Source organism: Pseudophryne corroboree (genome assembly GCF_028390025.1).
Source record: "Pseudophryne corroboree isolate aPseCor3 chromosome 7 unlocalized genomic scaffold, aPseCor3.hap2 SUPER_7_unloc_7, whole genome shotgun sequence".
NCBI lineage: Eukaryota > Metazoa > Chordata > Amphibia > Anura > Myobatrachidae > Pseudophryne > Pseudophryne corroboree.
The window spans coordinates 72,088-91,325 of NW_026967616.1; the positions used below are offsets into that span (position 1 = coordinate 72,088).

The 19,238-nt window shown below is 44.3% G+C and overlaps 6 non-coding genes across 6 annotated transcripts; all 6 read right to left on the bottom strand.

The window, feature by feature from the left end:
* Nucleotides 1–2,507: 2,507 nt before the first annotated feature.
* LOC134987106 (U1 spliceosomal RNA) lies at nucleotides 2,508–2,670 on the bottom strand. Its single transcript, XR_010192832.1, has one exon. It is a non-coding gene; the product is annotated as a U1 spliceosomal RNA (small nuclear RNA).
* Nucleotides 2,671–2,815: 145 nt separating this feature from the next.
* On the bottom strand, nucleotides 2,816–2,979 carry LOC134987145 (U1 spliceosomal RNA). Its single transcript, XR_010192868.1, has one exon. It is a non-coding gene; the product is annotated as a U1 spliceosomal RNA (small nuclear RNA).
* Nucleotides 2,980–3,639: 660 nt separating this feature from the next.
* LOC134987128 (U1 spliceosomal RNA) lies at nucleotides 3,640–3,802 on the bottom strand. Its single transcript, XR_010192852.1, has one exon. It is a non-coding gene; the product is annotated as a U1 spliceosomal RNA (small nuclear RNA).
* A 152-nt stretch (nucleotides 3,803–3,954) lies between these two features.
* LOC134987132 (U1 spliceosomal RNA) lies at nucleotides 3,955–4,118 on the bottom strand. The gene has a single exon (XR_010192855.1). It is a non-coding gene; the product is annotated as a U1 spliceosomal RNA (small nuclear RNA).
* A 14,277-nt stretch (nucleotides 4,119–18,395) lies between these two features.
* LOC134987124 (U1 spliceosomal RNA) lies at nucleotides 18,396–18,558 on the bottom strand. Its single transcript, XR_010192850.1, has one exon. It is a non-coding gene; the product is annotated as a U1 spliceosomal RNA (small nuclear RNA).
* Nucleotides 18,559–18,710: 152 nt separating this feature from the next.
* Nucleotides 18,711–18,874, bottom strand: LOC134987160 (U1 spliceosomal RNA). The gene has a single exon (XR_010192883.1). It is a non-coding gene; the product is annotated as a U1 spliceosomal RNA (small nuclear RNA).
* Nucleotides 18,875–19,238: the final 364 nt, after the last annotated feature.

Consider the following 19,238-nt stretch of genomic DNA (forward strand, 5'->3'; position numbering starts at 1 on the left):
CAATATCTCTCTTTTGCAAAGAGCTGCGCATTGGAAAATTCAGGGCTATGCCGTGTAGATGATGGCCTAACAGGAGGCTTTAAAATTTTCTTTCTAGTGTCCTTCGTTTGGGAGAAAAATCCAATGGTACAAGACAGCTTTTCCTTGCCAATATCTCTCTTTTGCACAAAGCTGCGCATTGGAAAATTCAGGGCTATGCCGTGTAGATGATGGCCTAACAGGAGGCTTTAAAATTTTCTTTCTAGTGTCCTTAGTTTGGGAGAAAAATGCAAAGGTACAAGACAGCTTTTCCTTGCCAATATCTCTCTTTTGCAAAGAGCTGCGCATTGGAAAATTCAGGGCTCTGCCGTGTAGATGATGGCCTAACAGGAGGCTTTAAAATTTTCTTTCTAGTGTCCTTCGTTTGGGAGAAAAATGCAAAGGTACAAGACAGCTTTTCCTTGCCAATATCTCTCTTTTGCAAAGAGCTGCGCATTGGAAAATTCAGGGCTATGCCGTGTAGATGATGGCCTAACAGGAGGCTTTAAAAAATTTTTTCTAGTGTCCTTCGTTTGGGAGAAAAATGCAAAGGTACAAGACAGCTTTTCCTTGCCAATATCTCTCTTTTGCAAAGAGCTGCGCATTGGAAAATTCAGGGCTATGCCGTGTAGATGATGTCCTAACAGGAGGCTTTAAAATTTTCTTTCTAGTGTCCTTCGTTTGGGAGAAAAATGCAAAGGTACATGACAGCTTTTCCTTGCCAATATCTCTCTTTTGCAAAGAGCTGCGCATTGGAAAATTCAGGGCTATGCCGTGTAGATGATGGCCTAACAGGAGGCTTTAAAATTTTCTTTCTAGTGTCCTTCGTTTGGGAGAAAAATGCAAAGGTACAAGACAGTTTTTCCTTGCCAATATCTCTCTTTTGCAAAGAGCTGCGCATTGGAAAATTCAGGGCTATGCCGTGTAGATGATGGCCTAACAGGAGGCTTTAAAATTTTCTTTCTAGTGTCCTTCGTTTGGGAGAAAAATGCAAAGGTACAAGACAGCTTTTCCTTGCCAATATCTCTCTTTTGCAAAGAGCTGCGTATTGGAAAATTCAGGGCTATGCCGTGTAGATGATGGCCTAACAGGAGGCTTTAAAATTTTCTTTCTAGTGTCCTTCGTTTGGGAGAAAAATGCAAAGGTACAAGACAGCTTTTCCTTGCCAATATCTCTCTTTTGCAAAGAGCTGCGCATTGGAAAATTCAGGGCTATGCCGTGTAGATGATGGCCTAACAGGAGGCTTTAAAAAAAAATTTCTAGTGTCCTTCGTTTGGGAGAAAAATGCAAAGGTACAAGACAGCTTTTCCTTGCCAATATCTCTCTTTTGCAAAGAGCTGCGCATTGGAAAATTCAGGGCTATGCCGTGTAGATGATGGCCTAACTGGAGGCTTTAAAATTTTCTTTCTAGTGTCCTTCGTTTGGGAGAAAAATGCAAAGGTACAAGACAGCTTTTCCTTGCCAATATCTCTCTTTTGCAAAGAGCTACGCATTGGAAAATTCAGGGCTATACCGTGTAGATGAAGCACTAACAGGAGGCTTTAAAATTTTCATTCTAGTGTCCTTCGTTTGGGAGAAAAATGCAAAGGTACAAGACAGCTTTTCCTTGCCAATATCTCTCTTTTGCAAAGAGCTGCGCATTGGAAAATTCAGGGCTATGCCGTGTAGATGATGGCCTAACAGGAGGCTTTAAAAAAAATGTTCTAGTGTCCTTCGTTTGGGAGAAAAATGCAAAGGTACAAGACAGCTTTTCCTTGCCAATATCTCTCTTTTGCAAAGAGCTGCGCATTGGAAAATTCAGGGCTATGCCGTGTAGATGATGGCCTAACAGGGCTGGGGAGGGCCGCTGCTCAGGCACATCTCTGTCAAGTAAAGAAGATTCAACTGAGGCAGCACAAGGGAACTCTCATCTGGGGACAACAACTGCAGGGAGAACACATATTTTCAGATGAACATGGGAGGGCAGAAGGCTGCCTAATACTGAAGCACCCCCAAACAACAAACCAAATGCAACAACTAGTGCAAGCATTCCTGGGGGAAGGCTGCAGCAGATGGATTTGCATATGGTGATGTCATCCAAGCAGTGGGTCAAAGTTGGCTTCAACCCTCGTCTGCATATGAAAAGAGAAAAGGGGCGTGCAGGGCATGGCGGCCTTTTGCGGCGATTGGATGACCCCTAGTTCGCATTAAACACATCCACCCTCCTTCGGTGTGGGGCTCATGTTGGCTATGCCCCAGCCCCTGAAGCATTCAAGCTGATTTCTTGCAGCAGCTAGGCACTGTAACAGCTCCAGAGCTGCTCTGTAAGGCAAGTAAAAGGGCGTGGGCCCTGCAGCACTACCTGTAGTTCGCATTGTGCGTTGGAAGGCACAAATTAAGCAGACGGGAGAAGTCAGGATAGTGCGCAAGGGCATAGAAGGGAGCGGCTCAAGAAAAAAGAAGTGGAAATAGACAGCAAACTAGGCTGGAGAGAGACCTGAGACAAAGAGATCTGAATTATACGAGAGCCGACCAGGGGAAACACAAATTATGCAGTCAAGTTTCCCACATTTGGGGAAATCGCAGGAGCAGCACACCCAGAGTGCAATGGGTGAGACTTGCCCTGGGAGAAGCACCTTCATGATCATAGTATCTCACCTGGCAGGTAAGTAGGATTTGGGATAGTTCTGGGGAGGGTCGCTGCTCGGGCTGTCAAGTGAAGTAGATCCAACTGAGGCAGCACAAGGAAACTCTCGATAGAAGAACAAGGCTAGAGGAAGATCTGAGACAAATAAATCTGACTTTTACCAGAGCTGACCAGAGGAAAGAACAAACACAGTCCCCCACTACCACAAATAATGCAGTCGAGTTTCCCACATTTGGGGAAATCATAGGGGTCAGCATACCCAGAATGCAATGAATGAACCTCACCCTGGGAGAACAATCTTCATGACCATGGTATCTCCTATGCAAAATAAGTATGACTTAGGATAGGGCTGGGGAGGGCCGCTGCTAAGGCACATCTCTGTCAAGTAAAGGAGATTCAACTGAGGCAGCACAAGGGAACTCTCATCTGGGGACAACAACTGCAGGGAGAACACATATTTTCAGATGAACATGGGAGGGCAGAAGGCTGCCTAATACTGAAGCACCCCCAAACAACAAACCAAATGCAACAACTAGTGCAAGCATTCCTGGGGGAAGGCCTGCAGCAGATGGATTTGCATATGGTGATGTCATCCAAGCAGTGGGTCAAAGTTGGCTTCAACCCTCGTCTGCATATGAAAAGAGAAAAGGGGCGTGCAGGGCATGGCGGCCTTTTGCGGCGCTTGGATGACCCCTAGTTCGCATTAAACACCTCCACCCTACTTCGGTGTGGGGCTATGCCCCAGCCCCTGAAGCATTCAAGCTGATTCTTGCAGCAGCTGGGCACTGTAACAGCTCCAGAGCTGCTCTGTAAGGCAAGTAAAAGGGTGTGGGCCCTGCAGCACTACCTGTAGTTTGCATTGTGCGTTGGAAGGCACAAAGTAAGCAGACGGGAGAAGTCAGGATAGTGCGCAAGGGCATAGAAGGGAGCAACTCAAGAAAAGAGAAGTGGAAACAGACAGCAAACTAGGCTGGAGAGAGACCTGAGACAAAGAGATCTGAATTATACGAGAGCCGACCAGGGGAAACACAAATTATGCAGTCAAGTGTCCAACATTTGGGGAAACCGCAGGAGCAGCACACCCAGAGTGCAATGGGTGAGCCTTGCTCTGGGAGAAGCATCTTCATGATCATAGTATCTCACCTGGCAGGTAAGTAGGAGTTGGGCTAGAGCTGGGGAGGGTCGCTGCTCGGGCACCCCCCTGTCAAGTGAAGGAGATCCAACTGAGGCAGCACATGGAAACTCTCGAAAGAAGAACAAGGCTAGAGGAAGATCTGAGACAAATAAATCTGACTTTTACCAGAGCTGACCAGAGGAAAGCACAAACACAGTCCCCCACTACCACAAATAATGCAGTCGAGTTTCCCACATTTGGGGAAATCACAGGGGTCAGCATACCCAGAATGCAATGAATGAACCTCACCCTGGGAGAACAATCTTCATGACCATGGTATCTCCTATGCAAAATAAGTATGATTTGGGATAGGGCTGGGGAGGGCCGCTGCTCAGGCACATCTCTGTCAAGAATTTATAAAGTCTATACATATATATAACCAAATGTCAATATATATATATAGAACCCAGTGCTCTTATCAAAACTTATCTATTTCACCAATTTGTTGCTTATTTAATCTTTATACATCTATTAATTTTCACCATATATTATAAAATGCTGCTCCCATAGGTAGTACTGTTCTACCAATAATAAACCAAATTTTAAAGATAATCACACTTGTTATCAAGGGAGCGCAAAAAATAAAATATACAAGCTCCTTATTTTTAAAAAATATATATAGACAGAAGAAACTCACATTCAATAAAATACAATGGAGTCAACATATATAGGCACCACTATCCATATCTAAATGTAATCAGGATCTATTTCATATTGCCCTTGATGACAACGGAATGTTTATTAAAGGGTCCAAAAAATCCTACTGGATACAGCTGTTGTAATTTAATCGTTTGTAACCCTACCTTGAACGAGAGCTGTCTATGTATTCTATTAAGGGATGGTTACCTAATAGCTGTGCCTCCACTCAAGCTATGTGTAGTATTTAACTACCGTTAAGGCTTGCTTGAGTAAGCCTGATCTCTATCCTTAGGGGATGATTCCCTTATATCATAGATATATTATCTAATATACCTGTCTCTTTCTTCCAGGATCTTCAGATCAACTTCCAGACGGACCAGACACACATGGAAAGTATAACACTTTAATGACCAGTACCAAATGGATTAAGTATACATTAACATTTCATCAATTACACATTCCCCTTTAACTCATTAATCCATGCTAACCCCCTGTCAATTAGGCCTATACACAGTACCTGCATGCAATACAACAAATCCTTTTTCTTTTCAAGACACCCTTAGGTGTTAGAGTGACCCGGGTACTCTTAATATGATAGTGCACTATAAGGGCCCATAAACTTCCTAAAAATAACAGCAGTTAATACAGAATGTCTGACACTATGTTTTAGTATCAACTATCAGTTCTCCCTTCAGTTAAAGAGAAAGATGTTTGGCTCAGTCTACTTATGGTAGCGATTACTTTCTCCTATAAGGTTACTTATAGTTCCTCCTTGGCAGATAACAGAAAGTATCTATTTAGCTCATAGATAGTAACATCAACAGTTGATTACCAAGGAATCTGTATCCTTTCCTCAGTAAAAATGTTACTGTAGTTGTCCAGTATTAAACTAAACTCCTAAGAAGCTGGTATGATAAACCTTTGTTATGCTGCATCCTTGTGTCCATTTGAAGTAGCTGATGCTTTCTATATTTCAGAGCATATATAGCTTTTCGATTCCTGTATGCCTCAAATTATTGTTGTCTCTTAGGATGAGTCTATATTAAATATATCTGCAAGAGATGGTTTCTCTTATCATAGTCACAGCGAGCTCAAATCCTTTAACTTTATAACTAATAGTCTCTTACGTGTCAGTCCTTCTTACGGGTTCACGAATATACATATAACACAGTTGTATTAAAGTGCCACAAGCTAGTCCTTGAATCGGGATGATATTCTAATCCTTTGTGGCTAAGAGGCTTTAACATCCATCCAATGTCACTGTAGTATGGCTACCTTTAATGTCCTTGACTCTAATTCTGCTAATTCAGGGGCATAAATACACACATTAGGTGGCAGCTTTAGGGTGTTACTTTCTATTTAGCGCTGCGGAACAATGTCTCTGGCTCTCCTTTGACTGATGTGATGCTGATATATGGGGGAGTTTTAAAACTATTTATGAAGCGTTAAACAGTTCAAGTTTCACTCCACTCCTCCTGTTACATATATATACCCAGTGCTTTCTACCTTCTCCTTAGCACTATGATTAAGCCATACATGGAACTGTAATTATAGGTCACTCTGACTACTGTGACCCATTACTATCCTCCTGCTTAATAGCCATTATTGCGGCCTAGCCCTGGAGTACTTAGTCCCAATATGAAATTGACTATGTACAATAGTCACCTATGGCTTGCTGTGCTTAGTGTAGGGGTAATATAAATGGCTGGATTATGCACTCACACTTCTACCATCTAGTGATGCTGCTGCCGGATGCTCCCCCGACTCCTCCCTTACACTTACAGCCACACAGAATGGAGCCTCTGCTGCTGGTCCTGGCTTCTTTGTTGTGGCTGTCAGAGTCTGTGCCGGTAATAGGTAGGAAGGAACCCTCTCTGTGTCCCTGTCACAGATGTGCCCTTCCAATACTGCTGGGTGAGTTGACTAGCGCTGATCTTGGGTTCTATGAACAGTTCTGAGTCTCAATGCTGCTGTCACCACCTTTACAGTAAGGAAGCCCTGTTCTGGCTTCACACACTAAGCCCCCTCCGGCCGCCGCAATGTATACCGCTCAGCTCTAATGCGGGCGACGGCCGGAGCAGCAAAAAACTATGTCCTCTCACCAAGGGATATGCAGTCTCTATCTCAGCTACACTCACAGCACCTCTCCACTCCTCTCTAGTAGTCACATGACCCACTCTGAGGTGATGCCCCGCCCACTGGCAATCACCTCACTAGGTGATTGACAGTTAGGAGCACAAGGACATTAACCCTTTAGATACACTGTGAAACCATAAAATAAGCCTTCATTGTATTCACCACTACATTTACATCAATGTACATACAATTACATATATGTGAACTGTATTATTTACCTCACAACATGCATACAGTATTACAACATCCATTAACTTTTATATGAATAATATATATGCTTATACTCCATTTTAGTCACCATATTATAACTACCTCAGTATAAGTGTTGTTTAAACCCTAAATCAGGGTTACATTTCTCCCCCTGGTGCATTGTCACTGTTTAACATCTTTAGGTGCCAATGCACCATCTACCTTACTCACTATGCTAAAATAGTATATATTCATTCACATCCATTAGCAAGCCACCTCATCTCAACCATTTTAACTGTTGGCCAAATAGGGAGGGATGGAACTACATAGCCTTCATGCCTCCCAGGGATAGTGTTCTCTGATCGTGCTGGTTTCCCTTGCTCTTCTACACCTGATTTATTGACTTCTTTTAGTACTGGACTTCGGATGGAAGATTTAAGAGATTGTGCTAGGGTAAAGTTATCATGTACCTCACTACGATTTTCACTGAGACTAGTTTCTTTCTCTGACGAAGCTTCTAAAGTTATCAAGTCTTTAGCATCTGAATTTTCCGTTTCTTGATCCTGGGACTGATTTACTCTACCATTGAATCTCGAGAGAGGTCGGTAATGTAAGGTTGTAGAAGGATGACATGGAGCTGGATCTCTCCCTTGCCTTTGTTCTGAATATGCACTTCCTTCATCAACCACTTTTTCTCGTGGTTGATAACAATAACTGTATGATCCTCGTCGGTTTGGAGCAAATCGACTCCCTTTCACTGGTACTCCACCTATGCCAGTCACATTTGCTTCATGTACACCCTTTTCCCCTTCCAACACTTCAAATTCTACTTTCTCTCCATCTCCTACACTGTACAACAGTTTTAGGGGGTTATTCTTCGTTATGGATGTCCAATGTACAAATATGTCTTCTCCGGTGTCATGCCTTTTAATGAAGCCATAGCCTTTCTTCACATGGAACCATATTACTGTGCCAGTCATTTTAAGAGACATATACTGTGTCCCTTTACTATCAACTTTATTCATAGAAGATTGTCTCAGCAATATACCATCCACTACCTCAGTCTGTAATGCTATGTCCTTAGTATCCGGTCGCATAGAAAATTCATGGATACGGTCTTCAGGACAGTTGTTTAGGAAGTTGGCATCCTTGAGTATTTTATTCTCAGATTCTAGCTGAGACAGTCTTTCTTTCATTTCATTCAGACAAATATGATCCTCCTTTTCAGTTTCTTTACCCACTTCCAATAATTCAGACAACTCAGTTATTTTTGATTCCAGAGAATGAATATTGTCTTCCTGCTGCTGGTACATTATCAACTTTTGTTGCTCCTGATCCACTCTGGTTTGTCTTTCATCAGATGCCATGGTTTCCATCTCTCTCTGTATAAACCAAAGTTCTCTCTCAAGCTCTTTGTTCCTCTCATCAATTTTGGTGTTAAACATCTGTTCTTCTTTTAGCTTCCATTGGGTTTCATCTAGAACCTCCAACAACTGATGTTTAGACCTGTCCAGTGCTATATGTCTTATCACCTCTATCGGGGTCTGTAGATCCACTGGGCTATCTCTTCTTGTTGGTTCCTCAATGGAAGTTGGAAACCGGGAAAGCAGGTCCTTCTGTTGATCTTTTGGAAGAGCTAATACTAATTGTCCATGTTTCTTATAATCCTCAGCTATTTGCTTTAGCACAGTTTCTAATCTCTGTATACCTACATCTATCTTCACTTCCCCTGGAACTCTCTCTTTCAGTGGTAGAACATTCTTATCTCCTTTCATTCCATAATCCATGTTAGCGACCAAAGTATGAGCAAGGTTGTCACTAACACCTCCCTCACTATCCTTTAGGTGGGGATCAAGTTTGACTTTCTTGTCCTTTGATTTTTTCTTTCTCTTCTCCAACTCTACAGGGATATCTAATATTTTTTCATTTTTCACACCTAGGTTATTTACAAAAGTTCCCACAAACTTGCATGTCACCTCTTCCTTTAAGCCTGGTCCCTTACGGTACTCTTGTTTGTCCATACTTTTACATTCTCTAATGGCTTCAACTCTCCCAACTGATACAGCAATGGCTTTATGTCCAACCTTCTCCCTGTTCCTTTGCTTCTTTCCCATATTTGTATTTTATTTTTAGGGATGTGAGGACTTTATCAATAATAATTAATGGCAGCTGACACCTGTGGTGTAACAGGGCCTGAGTGTAACTTCTATCTCACGCGGTGCCTCCAAATGTAACCCTACCCTCATTACCTTGAACGAGAGCTGTCTATGTATTCTATTAAGGGATGGTTACCTAATAGCTGTGCCTCCACTCAAGCTATGTGTAGTATTTAACTACCGTCAAGGCTTGCTTGAGTAAGCCTGATCTCTATCCTTAGGGGATGATTCCCTTATATCATAGATATATTATCTAATATACCTGTCTCTTTCTTCCAGGATCTTCAGATCAACTTCCAGACGGACCAGACACACATGGAAAGTATAACACTTTAATGACCAGTACCAAATGGATTAAGTATACATTAACATTTCATCAATTACACATTCCCCTTTAAGTCATTAATCCATGCTAACAGCCTGTCAATTAGGCCTATACACAGTACCTGCATGCAATACAACAAATCCTTTTTCTTTTCAAGACACCCTTAGGTGTTAGAGTGACCCGGGTACTCTTAATATGATAGTGCACTATAAGGGCCCATAAACTTCCTAAAAATAACAGCAGTTAATACAGAATGTCTGACACTATGTTTTAGTATCAACTATCAGTTTTCCCTTCAGTTAAAGAGAAAGATGTTTGGCTCAGTCTACTTATGGTAGCGATTACTTTCTCCTATAAGGTTACTTATAGTTCCTCCTTGGCAGATAACAGAAAGTATCTATTTAGCTCATAGATAGTAACATCAACAGTTGATTACCAAGGAATCTGTATCCTTTCCTCAGTAAAAATGTTACTGTAGTTGTCCAGTATTAAACTAAACTCCTAAGAAGCTGGTATGATAAACCTTTGTTATGCTGCGTCCTTGTGTCCATTTGAAGTAGCTGATGCTTTCTATATTTCAGAGCATATATAGCTTTTCGATTCCTGTATGCCTCAAATTATTGTTGTCTCTTAGGATGAGTCTATATTAAATATATCTGCAAGAGATGGTTTCTCTTATCATAGTCACAGCGAGCTCAAATCCTTTAACTTTATAACTAATAGTCTCTTACGTGTCAGTCCTTCTTACGGGTTCACGAATATACATATAACACAGTTGTATTAAAGTGCCACAAGCTAGTCCTTGAATCGGGATGATATTCTAATCCTTTGTGGCTAAGAGGCTTTAACATCCATCCAATGTCACTGTAGTATGGCTACCTTTAATGTCCTTGACTCTAATTCTGCTAATTCAGGGGCATAAATACACACATTAGGTGGCAGCTTTAGGGTGTTACTTTCTATTTAGCGCTGCGGAACAATGTCTCTGGCTCTCCTTTGACTGATGTGATGCTGATATATGGGGGAGTTTTAAAACTATTTATGAAGCGTTAAACAGTTCAAGTTTCACTCCACTCCTCCTGTTACATATATATACCCAGTGCTTTCTACCTTCTCCTTAGCACTATGATTAAGCCATACATGGAACTGTAATTATAGGTCACTCTGACTACTGTGACCCATTACTATCCTCCTGCTTAATAGCCATTATTGCGGCCTAGCCCTGGAGTACTTAGTCCCAATATGAAATTGACTATGTACAATGGTCACCTATGGCTTGCTGTGCTTAGTGTAGGGGTAATATAAATGGCTGGATTATGCACTCACACTTCTACCATCTAGTGATGCTGCTGCAGGATGCTCCCCCGACTCCTCCCTTACACTTACAGCCACACAGAATGGAGCCTCTGCTGCTGGTCCTGGCTTCTTTGTTGTGGCTGTCAGAGTCTGTGCCGGTAATAGGTAGGAAGGAACCCTCTCTGTGTCCCTGTCACAGATGTGCCCTTCCAATACTGCTGGGTGAGTTGACTAGCGCTGATCTTGGGTTCTATGAACAGTTCTGAGTCTCAATGCTGCTGTCACCACCTTTACAGTAAGGAAGCCCTGTTCTGGCTTCACACACTAAGCCCCCTCCGGCCGCCGCAATGTATACCGCTCAGCTCTAATGCGGGCGACGGCCGGAGCAGCAAAAAACTATGTCCTCTCACCAAGGGATATGCAGTCTCTCTCTCAGCTACACTCACAGCACCTCTCCACTCCTCTCTAGTAGTCACATGACCCACTCTGAGGTGATGCCCCGCCCACTGGCAATCACCTCACTAGGTGATTGACAGTTAGGAGCACAAGGACATTAACCCTTTAGATACACTGTGAAACCATAAAATAAGCCTTCATTGTATTCACCACTACATTTACATCAATGTACATACAATTACATATATGTGAACTGTATTATTTACCTCACAACATGCATACAGTATTACAACATCCATTAACTTTTATATGAATAATATATATGCTTATACTCCATTTTAGTCACCATATTATAACTACCTCAGTATAAGTGTTGTTTAAACCCTAAATCAGGGTTACACGTTACTTTCCAATTGTAATTGATACATTAAATTCCTTCTTGTGGATGAACAGCAACAGTTGTAACCAACGCCTCTTTTCTCTAACGTCCTAAGTGGATGCTGGGGACTCCGTAAGGACCATGGGGAATAGTGGCTCCGCAGGAGACTGGGCACATCTAAAGAAAGCTTTAGGACTATGTGGTGTGCACTGGCTCCTCCCCCTATGACCCTCCTCCAAGCCTCAGTTAGATTTCTGTGCCCGACGAGAAGGGTGCACACTAGGGGCTCTCCTGAGCTTCTTAGTGAAAGTTTTAGTTTAGGTTTGTTATTTTCAGTGAGACCTGCTGGCAACAGGCTCACTGCATCGAGGGACTAAGGGGAGAAGAAGCGAACTCACCTGCGTGCAGAGTGGATTGGGCTTCTTGGCTACTGGACATTAGCTCCAGAGGGACGATCACAGGCCCAGCCTGGATGGGTCCCGGAGCCTCGCCGCCGGCCCCCTTACAGAGCCAGAAGAGCGAAGAGGTCCGGAAAAATCGGCGGCAGAAGACGTTCCTGTCTTCAATAAGGTAGCGCACAGCTGTGCGCCATTGCTCTCAGCACACTTCATACTCCGGTCACTGAGGGTGCAGGGCGCTGGGGGGGGCGCCCTGAGACGCAATAAAACATGATAAAAATACCTTACATGGCAAAAAATACATCACATATAGCTCCTGGGCTATATGGATGCATTTAACCCCTGCCAGAATATACAGAAAAACGGGAGATAAGGCAGCCGAAAAGGGGGCGAAGACTATCTCCTCAGCACACTGGCGCCATTTTCCCTCACAGCTCAGTTGGACGGAAGCTCCCTGGCTCTTCCCTGCAGTCACTACACTACAGAAAGGGTTAAAAAAAGAGAGGGGGGCACTAATTAGGCGCAGTATTAAAACATACAGCAGCTATAAGGGGAAAAACACTTATATAAGGTTATCCCTGTATATATATATATAGCGCTCTGGTGTGTGCTGGCATACTCTCCCTCTGTCTCCCCAAAGGGCTAGTGGGGTCCTGTCCTCTATCAGAGCATTCCCTGTGTGTGTGCTGTGTGTCGGCACGTTTGTGTCGACATGTATGAGGAGAAAAATGATGTGGAGACGGAGCAGAGTGTCTGTAACAGTGATGTCACCACCTAGGGGGTCGACACCTGAGTGGATGTACTGTAGAAAATTACATGACAGTGTCAGCTCTGTATAAAAAAAAAAAAAAAAAAAACAGTGGTTGACATGAGACAGCCGGCTACTCAGCTTGTGCCTGTCCAGACGTCTCATAGGCCGTCAAGGGCTCTAAAGCGCCCGTTACCTCAGATGGCAGATACAGACGCCGACACGGATACTGACTCCTGTGTCGACGGTGAAGAGACAACCGTGATTTCCAGTAGGGCCACACGTTACATGATTGAGACAATGGAAAATGTTTTATACATTTCTGATAATACGAGTACCACCAAAAAGGGGTATTATGTTCGGTGAGGGAAAAACTACCTGTAGTTTTCCTGAATCTGAGAAATAAAATGAGGTGTGTGATGATGCGTGGGTTTCCCCCCGATAACAATTGATAATTTCTTAAAAAGTATTGGCTGTATACCCTTTCCCGCCAGAGGTTAGGGTGCGTTGGGAAACACCCCCTAGGGGGGATAAGGCGCTCACACGCTTGTAAGAACAAGGGCTCTACCCTCTCATGAGATGGCCGCCCTTAAGGATCCTGCTGATAGAAAGCAGGAGGGTATCCAAAAATGTATTCACACACATACTGGTGTTATACTGCGACCAGCAATCGCCTCAGCCTGGAGGTGCAGTGCTGGGTTGGCATGGTCGGATTCCCTGACTGGAAATATTGATATCCTAGATAAGGATAGTATATTATTGCCTATAGAGCATTTAAAAGATGCATTTCTATATATGCATGATGCACAGCGGAATATTTGCCGACTGGCATCAAGTATAAGTGCGTTGTCCAATTCTACCAGTAAAATGGTCAGGTGATGCGGATTCCAAACGGCATTTGGAAGTATTGCCTTTGAAAGGGGACATTTGGGGTCGGTATTTTAGACCTGGTGGCCACGGCAACAACTGGGAAATCCACGTTTGTACCCCAGGTCGCCTCTCAAAATAAGACGCCGTATTATCAGGCGCAGTCCTTTGTTGGCAAGCGGACAAAAGGTTCCTCTTTTCTGCTCGTGACAGAGGGAGAGGAAAAAGGCTGAAGAGATTAGCCAGTTCCCAGGAACAGAAACCCTTTCCCGCCTCTGCCAAGCCCTCAGTATGACGCTAGGGCCTTACAAGCTCAGGCACGGTGGGGGCCCGTTCTCAATGAATTTCAGTGCGCAGTGGGCTCACTCGCAAGTAGACCCCTGGATCCTTCAGGTAATATCTCAAGGGTACATATTGGAATTCGAGACGTCTCCCCCTCGCCGTTTCCAAAAGTCGGCTTTACCGACGTCTCCCTCTGACAGGGAGGCAGTTTTGGAAGCCATTCACAAGCTGTATTCCCAGCAGGTGATAATCAAGGTACCCCTCCTGCAACAGGGAACGGGGTATTATTCCACACTATTGTGGTACCGAAGCCAGACGGCTCGGTGAGACCGATTCTAAATCTAAAATCTAAAATCTTTGAACACTTACATACAGAGGTTCAAATTCAAGATTGAGTCACTCAGAGCAGTGATTGCGAACCTGGAAGAAGGGGACTACATGATGTCTCGGGACATCAAGGATGCTTACCTTCATGTCAAAATTTACCCTTCTCACCAAGGGTACCTCAGGTTATGGTACAGAACTGTCACTATCAGTTCAGACGCTGCCGTAGGGATGGTCTACGGCACCCCGGGTCTTTACCAAGGTAATGGCCGAAATGATATCCCTTCGAAGGAAGGGAATTTTAGTTATCCCTTACTTGGACGATTCCCTGATAAGGGTAAGATCCAGGGAACAGTTGGAAGTCGGTGTAGCACTATCTCAGGTAGTGTTGCGGCAGCACGATTGGATTCTCAATATTCCAAAATCGCAGCTGGTTCCGACGACTTGTCTTCTGTTTCCTAGGGATGTTCCTGGACACAGTCCAGAAAAAAGGTGTTTCTCCCGGAAGAGAAAGCCAGGGAGTTATCCGAGCTAGTCAGGAACCTCCTAAAACCGAACCAAGTCTCAGTGCATCAATGCACAAGGGTTCTGGGTAAAAATGGTGGCTTCCTACGAAGCAATCCCATTTGTTAGATTCCACGCAAGAACTTTCCAGTGGAACCTACTGGACAAATGGTCCGGGTCGCATTTTCAGATGCATCAGCGGATAACCCTGTCACCAAGGACAAGGGTATCCATCCTGTGGTGGTTGCAGAGTGCTCATCTTCTAGAGGGCCGCAGATTCGGCATTCAGAACTGGGTCCTGGTGACCACGGATGCCAGCCTGCGAGGCTGGTGAGCAGTCACACAGGGAAGGAATATCCAGGGCTTAGGGTCAAGCCTGGATACATCACTTCACATAAATATCCTGAAGCTAAGGGCCATTTACAATGCTCTAAGCTTAGCAAGACCTCTGCTTCAAGGTCAGCCGGTGTTGATCCAGTCGGACAACATCATGGCAGTCACCCACGTAAACAGACAGGGTGGCACAAGAAGCAGGAGGGCAATGGCAGAAGCTGCAGGGATTCTTCGCTGGGCGGAAAATCATGTGATAGCACTGTCAACAGTATTCATTCCGGGAGTGGACAACTGGGAAGCAGACTTCCTCAGCACGACCTCCACCCGGGAGAGTGGGGACTTCACCCAGAAGTCGTCCACATGATTAAAAAACTCGACAGGTATTGCGCCAGGTCAAGAGACCCTCAGGCAATAGTTGTAGACGCTCTGGTAACACCGTGGGTGTACCAGTCAGTGTATGTGTTCCCTCCTCTGCCTCTCATACCCAAGGTACTGAGATTGATAAGATGGAGAGGAGAAAGCACTATATTCGTGGCTCCGGATTGGCCAAGAAGGACTTGGTAACCGGAACTTCAAGAGATGCTCACGGAGGATCCGTGGCCTCTACCTCTAAGAAGGGACCTGCTCCAGCAAGGACCCTGTCTGTTCCAAGACTTACCGCGGCTGCGTTTGACGGCATGCCGGTTGAACACCGGATCCTGAAGGAAAAAGGGCATTCCGGATGAAGTCATCCATATCCTGATCTAAAGCCAGGAAGGATGTAACCGCAAAAACATTATCACCGCAATTGGCGAAAATATGTTGCGTAGTGCGAGGCCAGTAAGGCCCGATGGAGGAAATTCAACTGGGTCGATTCCTACATTTCCTGCAAACAGGAGTGTCTATGGGCCTGAAATTGGGGTCCATTAAGGTTCAGATTTCGGCCCTGTCAATTTTCTTCCAAAAAAGAACTAGCTTCAGTCCCTGAAGTTTAGACGTTTGTAAAAGGGGTACTGCATATACAGCCTCCTTTTGTGCCTCCAGTGGCAATTTGGGATCTCAATGTAGTTTGGGTTCCAAAAGTCACATTGGTTTGAACCACTTAAATCTGTGGAGTTAAAATATCTCACATGGAAAGTGGTCATGCTGTTGGCCCTGGCCTGGGCCAGGCGCGTGTCAGAATTGGCGGCTTTATCCTGTAAAAGCCCTTATCTGATTTTCCATTCGGACAGGGCGGAATTGAGGACTCGTCCTCAGTTTCTCCCTAAGGTGGTTCCAGCGTTTTCACCTGAACCAACCTATTGTGGTGCCTGCGGCTACTAGGGACTTGGAGGAATCCAAGTTGCTGGATGTTGTCAGGGCCCTGAAAATATGTTTCCAGGACGGCTGGAGTCAGGAAATCTGACTCGCTGTTTATCCTGTATGCACCCAACAAGCTGGGTGCTCCTGCTTCTAAGCAGACTATTGCTCGTTGGATTTGTAGTACAATTCAGCTTGCACATTCTGTGGCAGGCCTGCCACAGCTAAAATCTGTAAAAGCCCGTTCCACAAGGAAAGTGGGCTCATCTTGGGCGGCTGCCCGAGGGGTCTCGGCTTTACAACTTTGCCGAGCAGCTACTTGGTCAGGGGCAAACACGTTTGCTAAATTCTACAAATTTGATACCCTGGCTGAGGAGGACCTGGAGTTCTCTCATTCGGTGCTGCAGAGTCATCCGCACTCTCCCGCCCGTTTGGGAGCTTTGGTATAATCCCCATGGTCCTTACGGAGTCCCCAGCATCCACTTAGGACGTCAGAGAAAATAAGAATTTACTTACCGATAATTCTATTTCTCATAGTCCGTAGTGGATGCTGGGCGCCCATCCCAAGTGCGGATTGTCTGCAATACTTGTACATAGTTATTGTTACAAAAATCGGGTTATTATTGTTGGGAGCCATCTTTTCAGAGGCTCCTCTGTTATCATGCTGTTAACTGGGTTCAGATCACAGGTTGTACGGTGTGATTGGTGTGGCTGGTATGAGTCTTACCCGGGATTCAAAATCCTTCCTTATTGTGTACGCTCGTCCGGGCAAAGTATCCTAACTGAGGCTTGGAGGAGGGTCATAGGGGGAGGAGCCAGTGCACACCACATAGTCCTAAAGCTTTCTTTAGATGTGCCCAGTCTCCTGCGGAGCCGCTATTCCCCATGGTCCTTACGGAGTCCCCAGCATCCACTACGGACTATGAGAAATAGAATTATCGGTAAGTAAATTCTTATTATTTACTGCAGTTAAAGTTCATATGTAACTCACGTGAGTAATGAAAGAAAACAGGGGGAGAGCGCTGTGATGGTTGGTGAAACACAGCGGTATGCTACGACCCCCGTTAACCGTGGCTGGATCTTATTGGCACTCGCGGTCGGGATATTTCTCCCTGCCGTGGGGTAGAGACCTCCTTTTGCTCGGTCTCAAATTGCTTTTTCCCCTTCACCGCTGTCTTTACATCAGACGTCCGCCGTGATGTAGCTCGTTCATGAACGGGCTTATATCTCAGCAATCAGAGTGTCCGGTAATCACCTTTCTTACGCGTTTCTCCGCTGTTATCCAAGAGCGGTTTCGTCAGAGGATACATCAGCAGCCTAGCAGGCTCTTTTTAAAATGCACCGGACCAATAGCATTACTAATTAGTTGATTGGATACATACATGTACTAATTGGATGCATACATGTAATGACTCACATATGGAACAACTTTCTAATTGCAATTGCACATATAAAGGCATTTCATAATATAAAAATAAGCAACATGGTGATTAAAAATAATAATAAAATAAGCAACAAGGTGGTTTAAAAAATAACAGAAAATATATAATCTATATACAGATTAACCTATAATCTTTCAATCAATACCTCATATCTATAATCACATATACATAATTCAGAGACTCAGCACTAAGGATCCCCATTTACTTATATAAAACCTTTTAGGGTAACATAAATCCATGCCACTACTAAAGCAGTTCTTGTGGCGCAGGGGAAACATCAAATGCACTCTATGCAGCTAGTCCCATGTTCGAATCCAACCCGCTCAGCTTAACATCCATATTATTTATTTACTTTTAATGGGATCATTCTATCAATTCATTTTTACCTTTAATTTTTGTTAATATTATTTCTATATTTCATTATTTTAACCCCTGGAATAACTACATTGCTGTTTAAACAACAAAAAGAATTGAAGAAAAAATAAATATTAAACAGACAATTTAAGGATTCGAAGATTTAAATATTTAAAGATTTTAAAATTTAAAACAGGGAGGGGGGGGAGGGAGGGGGGCCTTTTGGGAGAAGGAGGGGGAAAAAATAAAATAAAAATAAAAATATATATATATAGAACCAAGAGAAAGTGTAAAAAGCTGATTACTTGCAGCAGCTGGGCACTGTAATAGCTCCAGAGCTGCTCTGTAAGGCAACTAAAAGGGTGTGGGCCCTGCAGCACTACCTGTAGTTCGCATTGTGCGTTGGAAGGCACAAAGTAAGCAGATGGGAGAAGTCAAGATAGTGCGCAAGGGCATAGAAGGGAGTGGCTCAAGAAAAGAGAAGTGTAAACAGACAGCAAACTAGGCTGGAGAAAGACATGAGACAAAGAGATCTGAATTATACGAGAGCCGACCAGGGGAAACACAAATTATGCAGTCAAGTTTCCCACATTTGGGGATATCGCAGGAGCAGCACACCCAGAGTGCAATTGGTGAGCCTTGCCCTGGGAGAAGCACCTTCATGATCATAGTATCTCACCTAGCAGGTAAGTAGAAGTTGGGCTAGAGCTGGGGAGGGTCGCTGCTCGGGCACCCCCCTGTCAAGTGAAGGAGATCCAACTGAGGCAGCACAAGGGAACTCTCGAAAGAAGAACAAGGCTAGAGGAAGATCTGAGACAAAGAAATCTGACTTTTACCAGAGCTGACCAGAGGAAAGCACAAACACAGTCCCCCACTACCACAAATAATGCTGTCAAGTTTACCACATTTGGGAAAATAACGGGGGTCAGCATACCCAGAATGCAATGAATGAACCTCACCCTGGGAGAACAATCTTCATGACCATGGTATCTCCTATGCAAAATAAGTATGATTTGGGATAGGGCTGGAGAGGGCCGCTGCTCAGGCACATCTCTGTCAAGTAAAGGAGATTCAACTGAGGCAGCACAAGGGAACTCTCATCTGGGGACAACAACTGCAGGAGGTACACATATTTTCAGATGAACATGGGAGGGCAGAAGGCTGCCTAATACTGAAGCACCCCCAAACAACAAACCAAATGCAACAACTAGTGCAAGCATTCCTGGGGGAAGGCCTGCAGCATATGGATTTGCATATGGTGATGTCATCCAAACAGTGGGTCAAAGTTGGCTTCAACCCTCGTCTGCATATGAAAAGATAAAATTGGCATGCAGGGCATGGCGGCCTTTTGCGGTGCTTGGATGACCCCTAGTT